Source organism: Saccopteryx leptura, chromosome 7 (genome assembly GCF_036850995.1).
Source record: "Saccopteryx leptura isolate mSacLep1 chromosome 7, mSacLep1_pri_phased_curated, whole genome shotgun sequence".
Lineage (NCBI taxonomy): Eukaryota > Metazoa > Chordata > Mammalia > Chiroptera > Emballonuridae > Saccopteryx > Saccopteryx leptura.
In genome coordinates, this window is record NC_089509.1 from 94,243,418 (window position 1) to 94,255,627 (window position 12,210).

Here is a 12,210-nt window from a genome sequence, read left to right on the forward strand (position 1 = left end):
ACTTCATTATGTTAAATTAAATGTTGAAAATTTTACAATAAGATGAAAACCTAAAATCTTGAATTGCAAAAAACCTGTAGCTTACAGAGAAAAACTAATGTCAGATTTGAGATCAGCACACTTGAATTAGGTAAGAACAAGTGTTTTTGTGGATGCAACAAAAATTTTGTTCCACAGTGTTATAGAAGTGTGCACTTGAAACACATAATTTTATTAGCTAATATGTCACTCTAATAAATCTAGTTTTTTAAAATTAAATTTAATGCAGTAACATTGATAAATCAGGGTGCATATGTTGAGAGAAAACATCTCTAGATTATTTTGACATTTGATTGTGCTGTATACCCCTCCCCCAAAGCTAAATTGTCTTCTGTCACCTTCTATCTGGTTTTCTTTGTGCCCCTCCCCTCCCCCAACCCCTCTCTCCTTCTTCACCCCATCCCCCCTGCCCCCACCCCCCACCCCTGTTGCCATCACATTCTTGTTCATGTCTCTGAGTCTCATTTTTATGTCCCTTCTATGTATGGATTCATATAGTTCTTAGTTTTTTTCTGATTTACTTATTTCACTCCGTATAATGTTATCAAGGTCCATCCATGTTATTGTAAATGATCCGATGTCATCATTTCTTATGGCTGAGTAGTATTCCATAGTATATATGTACCAAAGCTTTTTAATCCACTCGTCCTCTGATGGACACTTAATAAATCTAGTTTTTAAAAATTGTATCCTTGGAACTTAGTTTAGTTATTTTCACACTGCAATCTCCAAGTATGTTATTTAGAAAATGTTACACTTTGGTATTTCCTCAAAGATTTCACCTTAAAGACAGCCCAACTAAAATCATCACCTTTGTTGAACAAATTCAAAGAGTCTAGAGCAGCGGTTCTCAACCTGTGGGTTGCAACCCCACCAGGGTCGCGACCCACAGGTTGAGAACCGCTGGGCTAGAGGCTTTGCTAGAAATAAATGATAGAGATTTATTCAAGGATCTTAGGGTTTGTTTGCAAACTAGGAAGGCAAATAGGTAATACCCAGTGTTCTGAAGAAGAAAGAGGCTAAGATTTTTCATAGTAAAAAGTACATTCTTGAAAAGAATCAGACCTGCATTCCTAGTCCTAGGATTGATGTGGAATGTTTATCAGTCAGATGTCTATTGATCTGGATAATGGCTATTAAGTTGTATGTATATATGAACATTTTTTTCCTTAGTCCTTTGAGGGTTTAACAGAGGATTAGCTGGAGATCAGATGTATTTCCAGGCATTGCTGCAGAACTGGAAAATTCAGAAGATTAATTTCTGAAGCTGGTTAAAACAAAAACAGCCCTGGCCATGTGGCTTACTTGATTAGAGTGCTGTCTCAACACACTGAGGATGCAGGTTCCATCCCCCGTCTGGTCACATATAAGACTCAATCAATGAATGCATGGATGGGTGGAACAACAGATCAATGTTTCTCTCTCTAAAATCAATCAATCATAATAATAATAATAATAATAAACCTTAAGAAAAAAACAAGAATAGAGTTGTTTCCTCATGCCCCAACCTACTTGATTTTATTTTATTTACTTTTATTTATTTTTTAAGTGAAAAGCAGGGAGGCAGAGAAACAGATTCCTGCATGCACCCCAATCAGGATCCACCTGGCAAGCCCCCCATAAGGCAATGTTCTGCCCTTTTGGACCACTGCTCTGTTGGTTGGCAACTGAGCTATTTTAGCTCCTGAAGCTAGGCCATAGAGTCATTGTCAGCACCCAGGGTCAACTTGCTCTAACGGAACCATGGCTGTGGGAGTTGCAAAAAGAGATAAAGATAGAGAGGGAGAAGGGAGAGGGGGAGGGGTTGGGAAGCAGATGGTCATATTTCCTGTGTGCCCTGACTGGGAATTGAACCCAGGACATCCACACGCCAGGCCCACACTCTACTACTGAGCCAACCAGCCAGGGGTACTTGATTTTAGTAATTTAGCAACTTGACTATAGTGACTACATTTTATTTCTTAACTCTATTCCTCACCCTTTAAAATTATTTTTCCTTTTGTGTTCTGTGTGTGGAAGTACAATTTGCTTAGTTACTCAAGCAAGGAAAGTTTGGAATCTTCCTTGATTCCCAACACTGTCTTACCCCTCCTATCCATTCCAAATCCTGTGAGCTTTTTCTTGTTTTTCATAGCTATTGCTTTACTTTTTACCCTCTCTGCCAATAACACAGCTTAGATTTTCTTCCCTTGGTCATTGTAACAGCTTCCTCACTGGTTTCACTGTCCCTGATGTTAAGGTGACCTCCTTTAGGGAGGACAGTCTTTCTTTTGTAAGTTCCATCTTCCATCGAAAAGTGTCCTCCTCATCTCTCTCCCTTCCTGTCTGTCTGTCCCTATCTGTCCCTCTCTCTGACTCTCTCTCTCTCTGTCAAAAAAAAAAAGAAAGTGTCCTCCTACATGTCCTCTTTTTTGATATTGGAAGACTAATCTGTAAATGTCCGTATTCGATCAATGAAGAGTCGATCCATTGCATGTGATGTGAGGTATTTGTATTTGACATGACAATTCGTCAAGGATCAGTATAGTGCGGTGAGACGTGACTATGAGACGCATGTGCTTCACACAGGAGACCTTGAAAGAGCATGTAATATACTGATCGCACAAATGACTTTGTGTACTTCTTTCTGAAACACGACACGGCACATACGACATTGTAGACTCACGATTATTTCTTTTTCGGTGAATATTCAATCATAGACAGGTAAGCACAATTCACTTAAAATTCAATATGAAGGATTTTTCTTGTTCAGATATTTCCGATATATTGTTACAAGATGATAGATTGACAAAAAATATTCATTCAATGGAAATATTATCTAAAGGAGTACTTTTTTCTTACAATTATTAAAAATTAATAAGCATGTAAGCATAATTACAATATAAAATATTACAAATGTTTTTATTATGCATTTATCATATTATAGTGTACTATTGTTGTAATGAATAAAATGTTTCTTTTATTTACTATATTGTTTTCTTCAATTTATTTTTGTCCTCCTTTTCATTGTAAAAAAGTTGGTCACCTTACTGATGTGGCCCACCTACCTCTTATCTGCCTACTCTTACCCTTGTCTTTGATTTGTTCTCTACTGCTAGAGTAAGTTTTCCAAAAATGGTCAACCAGATCAGGTCACTTTAGAGCCTATACTTCCCCAGTGGTTGGATTTGCTGTAGAATAGACTCAGGTGCCTTACTTAGCAGGGCCAGGCCTGCTGCAAGGCTTGTATGGCTGTGCCTTGCGCAGGGGCCATGCTAATCTTCTCTGTATCATTCCAATTTTAGTATATGTGCTGCCGAAGTGAGCTTGTATGGCTGTGCCTTGCTCTCGGTCCCACTTGATTTGTCCAGAGGACTCAAGTGGGTCAAATTGTTGTCCCCCAAAATATACGTCCAAGTGCTAACTTCTGGAACTTGTGAATGTGATCTTGTTTGGAGAAGATCTTTGCAGATAGAATTAATCCAAGAATATTGAGATGAGATTATCCTGGATTATCTGGTTGAGCCCCAAATCCAAGGACAAATGTGTTTGTTAGAAGAGAGAGAGAGAGACAGATGGGAGAAGAGAATCATAGTGAAGAACCTTTTCGTGTAAAGATGGAGGCAGAGATTGGAGGGATGTGTCTATAAATCATGGAAACCCAGTAATTGCTGAAAACCACGAGAAGATAGGAAGGAGGCATGGAGGGGATTTTCTCTCAGACGCTCCAGAAGGAATTGATCTGGCTGCAAGGTGATCAGACTCCTGTCTTCCACAACTGTTGAGAGGATACACTTCAGTGCCTGGAGCCACCAAGTTTGTGGAAATTTGTTACAGCAGCGCTAGAAAACTAACAACACAAGTGCATTTTTGAAGGCACTTCGGTGGATTGGGAGGCCTTTTCCTAAATCTCACAAAAGTTTCTTTACAGCTAGCATGGCCCCGAGTCCTCCGTTATGTGATCACTGCTTGTCTACTCTCTCTTTTCACCCCCTATTCCCTTGGCCAAGTCCTGTTTGCCAAGGACTTACTGGAAATTCAACCCAGGAAACTCGGGCCAACAGTTGACTATGAATACATAAAATCCAGAAGAGCCAGATGGAGGGATGTGCAGGGCACCGTGTGTTGGAAAGGGTGCGGTTTCCGTACTTCTGCTCTCTGAGCACGTCAACACCTCCACATGTTCTCCAACCCAGAAGCTGCCTGAACCCCACACTTTGGAGATTTTTATGGAGCCTTGATCATATAGGTGTGATGGATCATTAACTCAATTTCTACCTCCTCTGTGGGAGTGGAGCTGAAAGTTCAAGCTTCGAATCACAGTTTGGTCTTTCTGCTGACCAGACCCCAGCCAGGAGCCCACAGCAGTCACTTCATTGGAAGAAAAGACATTCCTATCTTTCAGGAGATCTCAAGGGATTCAGGTAATCTCTGTCTGGATCCAGAGTTGAAGACCAAAGGATAGAAAAAAAGATACTCTTATCACTTAGGAAATTACAAGGAATTTCCTGTGCCAGGAAAGATGTATCTCTTTTCTATTATCTGATAATAACAAATGTCAAGTCATGACATCTGGTGCCAGGCTGTATTTGTCCAGAGAAACAGGTATCTTTTGCTAATTCACAAAAGGTGTCAAAGGGCAGAGGATAGCAATGCTGTGGTTCCAGGATTTGTTCCCTCTAAGTAAATTATCCTGGATACTCCACCTTGCAAAGATGGGACTTCATAATTTAAAAGTGTGATTCCAACTTTGGCGCCTGTGGAGACCTTCCTGAGAAGTAAACAGTCGTGGAGTATTTTCAGTAAACAGAAAGCTAGGCAATCAGAAGTTCTATAGAATGATCTCTGGCTGCTGGCACAGTGGATAGATTGTCCTGACGGAGTACTAGGCTCACAGGTTTGATCCTGGAGGATCAGGGCACATAGAAGAAGCGATCAGTGGCTGCCCAACTAAGAGGAACAATGAATTTATGTTTTCTCTTGCTCTCTTTAGCCCTTCCTAAAAAAAAAAAAAAGAAGTTCTGTAGAATGAAAAAAGAATCATAATATCAGTCTTTTTAGTTTTATTTCTTACTAGACCATGCAGGATTTTCATTTTGTCAAGCCTTTTCTATTTGTCTCCGAATTCTTAAAAAAAAAGTAATGCTGCATATATAAAGTATGTTTGTAGACTTATTCCTCAATTAAGTTTCTAATGATTTTATTCCCATTGTGTTGGCCAGACACATGAGATGTCACTCTAAAAAATACGGGCTCTAGAGTCACACTGCCTGGGTTTGAATTTTATTGATACCTTGGCCACACCATCTGTAGCAGCAGGTTATGTTTCTCCCCAATGGCCACAACTATTCTCCTGTCCCTCATGTGTTTTCTTTTTCTATTTTTTATTTTATTTTATTTTATTTTACCTGAATCTTTATTTCAGGTAAAATTAATATTATCTATAATTTAAGATAAAGCAAGCACGCTTTCTTAAGTCCATTATTTTAGGTAATTGGGATTTCCATGAGCAGAGTTACTGAGAATCATTTGAATATTTGCCTACATGTTTTCTGGAAGCCTCTGTACCTTTTCTTGGTAGGACTTCCAGTTTTTCTGACTTCTGCCCTCTCTTCCAAGGAGTCCCCCTGGCGTTTTTCACGAAAGGTGGGATTATCACAGGAAGCCTTAGATGCTCTTTCAATGCAGTTTCCTTTCTGACATTTTACTGCCCTAAGGATTCCAGACTCCTTGCAACATTTGATAAAATCTTGAACTTGTTCTGAACATTTCTCTCGGGCCTTTCCTCTCATTATTTTAGGGATCGAGACATCTTTTTCAACATGTCTGAGATGCTTGCTGTTCTGCTGGGTCAAGCGCCATTTCAGCGACAGAGACCTCATGCTCTTCTTAGAAGGGATTACTGACGCTGCTCTCACCGAGGGGGCGAGGCGGCTGTTTCTCCACTTGCATCTGGATAGTTTTATCATTATCGTAGAAATGAAACTGTGACTTCCAAGACTAGGTCTTAAAAAGCATACATGGACCATTACTCAGCAATAAAAGGAACAAATTATTAATATTTGCATAGCCGGAAGTATCTAAAGGGCATTTTGCGTAATGAAAAAAGCCAATCTGTAAAGGTTACAAACCATATGATTCCATTTATATAACATTCTTGAAATGCTAACACTATAGAGATGGAGAACAGGTGAGTGGTTGTCAGGGGACAGGTATGGGGTAGGAGGGTGGGTGTGACTATAAAGGGATAGCACAGGATGTCCCTTTGTGGGACAGTTTTGTATGATGATTGTGGTGGTGATTATATGCATCTTAACATGGAATCAAATTGCACAGAATAAACACACACACACGCAGAGACACACACATAAATGAGTGCATGTAAAAACCAGTTAAACAGAGTAAGTTCATAGTCTGGTTAACAGTACTGTACAAATGTCAATTTCTGGTTATGATATTGGTCCACAGTTATATTGCTTTCACCATCGGGGGAAGCTGAGTGAAGGGTTCAGAGTGATCTATTACCATAATAATAACTTCCTGTTAGTCTATAACTCACTCAAGATAAAATTTGTTTTGTTTTTTAAAAGGCAATACAACTTTTACCTGTTCTTCGGAGGCTTGCATTTGGAGTCCCGCTGTGACGCAGTGAAAAAGTCCAGGCCACATGGAGAGGTCATGTGTGGGGTTCTGAGTGACAGTGCCATCTGGAGTCCCAGCCAGCAGGGATATAAGTGAGGAAACATTCAAGATGACTCCAGCTATGGCCATTACCTGACTGCAGCCCCAAGTGAGAATCACTAAGTGGAACTGCCTGGCTGAGCCCAACGTCTAGAACCATGAGAGGTAACAATGAATTGTTATTAGAAGCCCTTAGTTTTGAAACAAATCATTAGGCAACAACAGTAGACCAGAGCCCCATCAGTGTGCTCTGGGTACCTCTGTGTTCCACTTCACGTATGAAATGAAAAAAAAAAATAGTACTGGCACCACAAGGTTATAGCAAGCAGGAAGCAAGTCAACAAGTAAAGAATCTAGGGCATTGTTTATATGAGGTTAACAAATGTTAGCTACAAGTTATTATTCTGCATCTAAACTATAATCAAAGGACAGACAAAATATGGAATAGCCCATTTACCTTTGGGTCAATTCTAAAATGACACTAACTGACTCATCCCTTCTTATCCCAGGAGACTGAGAGCGAGAACTAGAACTTGGCAACAGAGTGACTTCTATATTGAGCACATCCTTGGATGACCTCTGCTCTCTGGTTGGCCTGTGGGGTAAATGTACATTCTAAATATAAATGATGGTTCTATTAAGTTATTCCCTTCCCTTCAGTCTCAGAGGGAGTAACTTTTCTCTTTGTTGTGGATAAAGCCTTCAGAGCTAAAAGTATTTGTGGGCACTACTCTGTTCTTTGCAATCAAAATATGTACTTTATTTATTTATTTATTTTTAAATACTTTATTCATTTTAGAGAGGAGAGAGAAGGGGGAGGAGCAGGAAGCATCAACTCCTATATGTGCCTTGACCAGGCAAGCCCAGGGTTTTGAACAGGCAACCTCAGCGTTCCAGGTCGATGCTTTATTCACTGCGCCACCACAGGTCAGGCTCAAAATATGTACTTTTATGGAAAATGTCCTTTGTTCAAATAGCACCTGAGCTATTTTGGAAGTTTATTGTATAATACATAGCTTTGTAAAAAAAAAAAATACCTTCTGTCTTTTTTCAGTTTTAGCACAGTGTACTAAATCAAATTATCTTAAAGGACTCCTTTTCATTACATTGTTTATTATATTTTTAAATTATTCTTTACCACTCTACTCTTACCTCTGGACCACATAGTTATTGTCGGCATCCCTATGGGTTGAGCCACAGACCACTTTTAGAAGGAAGACTAGGCAGAAGGGAAAGAAGAACTGATCAGGGGGAGCCTGGGGTCTGGAGGCCACCCCCAGGGAATCTGAATTCCCCAAGGACTCGTGCCTGGTCAGAGACAGGGGAGATGCTGACTGCAGCTCCTCAGTGGAGCAAGGATGTGCTACTCCAACAGGTGCCTTGAGCAATGCTGGAAAAATACTTCGAATTCAGACTTTGGAAAATGCCAAATCATTAACCCTTAGGTTCTGGTCCTTGATCCTGATCTCTAGGGGGTTTTTTTGGAGGTTGCCTTGGTATCTGGACTCAGTGTGACCGACTCAGCCCAGTCAACCTCGTCTGTAATACTTAATCCCTAGGCAAAAAGGAACGAGAGAGAAAATGGATGTGTGGGATCAGTGGGGGTGGGGGTGAGATGTTGAGGGGAAAAGCCGAGTTCCAGGTACACACACACACTATGGGACAGTTTCTGCACCATCAATTTGAACTCTGAGTTATCACAAAACAACATTAAAACATAACTTGGGCTCACTACGTCTTCTTGCTGCAGCTGTGACAGTATTATGATGGCAGATTTCCTGATCTATGACCTTTATCATTAAGGCCTTCACATCCAAATTGGCTTTGAGTGCAAATATGCATTTTATCCAGTAGAATCTGGGAAACATATTATGGAGTTACCTGAAAATTAGGACAAATATCTCAGCAGCTAGAGAATTAAGAATTTCTGCCTTACAGATGACCATGCTTGACCAAGGGCCAGCACTTGAGCTGACCCTGCCACTCTCCTGACCACTTTATAGGAGTGCTTAAAGGAATGACAATGACTACAAGCTCAATTTAGCTATTTGAGAGTCTATGGATTCAGAATTGGAAAGAAAGAAGTTGAAAAAAACCCCCCACAGATGTAATTAGTGGACCTCAGAGAATGTCTTCTGCAAAAAGAATTGCCAGTGCCTGCAGGGGGCATAAGATAAAGAATACACCTTAAATTGTACCAATGAGGGATTACTTGTAATTAATCACCATCATCTTTTTCTTTTTACGGTGGTTATTAACCAGTCTAAACTGTGTGTACATTTACTACATCAGGTGGCTTTTTTGTAGCCCTTCCATGGTTCTCAAACATTAGCATTCATGAAAATTATGGCCCTGGCCAGGCCAGATAGCTCAGTTGCTTAGAGCATCGTCCTGATACACCAAGCTTGTGGGTTCGGTCCCCGGTCAGGGCATAAGCAGAAACAGGTCAATGTTTCTGTTTCTCTCCCTTTCTCTTTTTTCCCCCTCTCTCTGAAATCAAAAATAAAAATATTTTTTAAAAATTACCTGGAGAGCCTGACCTGTGGTGGCGCAGTGGATAAAGCGTCAACCTGGAAACACTGAGGTTGCCGGTTCAAAACCCTGGCTTGCCTGGTCAAGGCACATACGGGAGTTGATGCTTCCTGCTCCTCCCCCTTCTCTCTCTCTCTCTCTCTCTCTCCTCTCTATAATGAATAAATAAAATCTTAAAAAAAATTACCTGGAGATTCCTGGATGGCTGCCTTCAGAATCTGAGTCAGTAGGCAGAGCCCAGGAATTGTCATCTGCTCCACCTGGGGGTTTCCAGTTGAATTCTCCAACTGGGAAATCTGCCCAGCCCTAATGAGTCTCAAGTAGGTGGCCCTCGCTGGATTTGTGCTTTGTCTTGATGACTGAGAAAAATGATAGTTTGTCTTCTAGTCTGCTACTTACTTGCTGACGCTGGGCAAGTCATTTCTATTCTCTTGACCTCAGTTTCCCCCTGTTAAAAATGCAGCGATAGATTGTAGTGGGAATTTAATGAAAATGCACTTAAAGGACCACAGGCACAAATGTGAATTCCCTCAACCTTTACCCAGCTTAGAAATTGAACACATACTTCTCCAAGAAAGTGTGTTCTAGAGCCAAACAACTGAACTAGTCAAACTTTTGAAACATGGTCCATTTGCAAGCTTGCAACTTGAATCTGGTAGAAGTTTAATCTTATATACAGAAAACCAGATTCTGGTGTCAGCGTAAGTGCTAAGGTCGTAAATTTTGCATAGGACTCAGCTTGTACTCTGCTTTTCCATAATTCTAGTTTACATGGGATAATTCCGTGTAGATATCTCAACCACTTCAGCATGTCTAGACTTTGTCACCCCCTTACCATCTCAGGACTCTGGAGATTCATTCTTCTCTTTGTCTTTCTTTTCTAATCCACGTTATGCCCAAAGAATGTTATTAACTAATTTCTTTTCTATAAGATCAACACAGATCAGAATGAGAAAGCTCTGTTTAAGACATACAGAATGGAGCAAAAGTAGGTTTCCAGTTGTTCACATGGAAAATAGTACAATAATTCATAAATAATAACACAAGAATGAACTCTGTACTTTGCATACTGATAACTGTAAACTTACTTTTGCCCCATCCTGTTTTTGAGATTAAAACTTCAAAAGTGCCCATTCACCTGGGATTTGAATAAACAAAGATGAACCTTCTATGAGAAATTGACATAATTATTAAAATAAAACATAGATTTATATTTGTTTTATGAAAGTAGCCTATATAATTTATATATTTGGGTCCTAAATACGAGTCTAGAGTTATATGTAATCTGGCCAGTCCCCCTCTATGGGTAATATGTAGGTGGTGTAATATTAAGCTTCAAGAGGGCAGGAGTCACGTGTAACTCACCACAGTGTGCCCACTGCCTAGGGCAATGCCTGGCACAGTGGACCCTCCAAAAATATTTGTTGGATGAATGCATAGGTTTGGAGTTTCAACAGTTGAATTTCTACTAGAATTTTATTCAGTTGTTTATGTGATACTCCTTGTTTCCTTACTCATAATGATTTTATTGCCTTTGTTCAAGATGATATCCAATCATAGATGGCAAAGGGGATCAGTTTAGAGCAGGGGTAGTCAACCTTTTTACACCTACCGCCCACTTTTGTATCTCTGTTAGTAGTAAAATTTTCTAACCGCCCACCGGTTCCACAGTAATGGTGATTTATAAAATAGGGAAGTAACTTTACTTTATAAAATTTATAAAGCAGAGTTACAGCAAGTTAAAGCATATAATAATAATTACTTACCAAGTACTTTATGTCGGATTTTCGCTGTTTGGCAGAATAAATCTTTATAAAACAACTTACTATAGTTAAATCTATCTTTTTATTTATACTTTGGTTGCTCCACTACCGCCCACCATGAAAGCTGGAACGCCCACTAGTGGGCAGTAGGGACCAGATTGACTACCACTGGTTTAGAACATGGAAATGTGATTAGCTTCATACTAGAGCCAAGCATTTATTTAAAAATATTGGGATGCCTTTTAGAAGGTGATTGTCAAGAATTACAATGATAGTTTTTCATTTGCTTTGATTTCTTTCTCTAACAGCTACTTGAACGTCTACTTCCATGTGAATTACTTTTGCCCTGACTTCCTTTGACACTAATCTCCCGTCTTTCAGATTGTTTCTTCTTTGCCCTTGACTGTTCTTCCTGTTGCTTCCTAAATGTGGCCAACTGTTGACTACTGACTCTTCTCATGTCGCTATTCTTTCTTAGAGCTTATCTATTTCCAGCACTTCAAGTACTGTTTACATCTCTGGCTTGATTTCGATCCTTTATCTTCAAATGCTGCTTGTAATTCTCCAGTTAGGTGTTCTGCCTATTTCAAATTCATTGTCTATAACTGAACTCATCTTTGATGGTGGTCCCTTAAGTGTTTCATTCATGCAGACTCAAAAAGACTAATCTTGAAAATATCTATAATTTTTCTTCTTTTTATTTAGAAGATTACCAGTGAAATCTCTGACTGATGAGTGGATAATGTGGAATCTAAATACTCATTCCAAAGCGTCTACTGATATAGAAGGTTTACTGAATATTGTATGTTAACCCTAAAATCCAAATTGAAAAAGAGATTAAACAAAAGAGCTCCAGGCTATATCATACTTACTTGTATTTCTTCCTAAAAGTTACCATAGACATAAAATAAGTATGATAGATATAAATATCTATATAATATCTACATTAGTAAGGCTTTTTAGAGGTTGTTAGAAATTTAAACTTTTTATACAGTAGATTAGGAAAAAATGTTTGGGCGATACCAATAAGGTGCTGGATATTTCCTTGGGACACATCCATTGACATGTTTTTAGGTTGAACAGATCCTGGTAGTAAGAAGAGGAGATTAAATGTGATTTAACTCTCCTCAAAAATCATTCCAATCACTGACCATTCTTACATAAGATCCAACTATTCTCACGTGTCTCTGGGCTGTTTTCCCCCCGGAACTTTGAG

General features: G+C 39.5%; 2 pseudogenes; both read right to left on the minus strand.

Annotated features, from left to right (window-relative positions):
- LOC136379033 (COX assembly mitochondrial protein homolog pseudogene) overlaps positions 1 to 5,880 on the minus strand; it is a 10,543-nt pseudogene extending 4,663 nt beyond the window's left edge.
- Positions 3,276 to 3,345, minus strand: LOC136379230 (U6 spliceosomal RNA; annotated as a pseudogene).
- Positions 5,881 to 12,210: the final 6,330 nt, after the last annotated feature.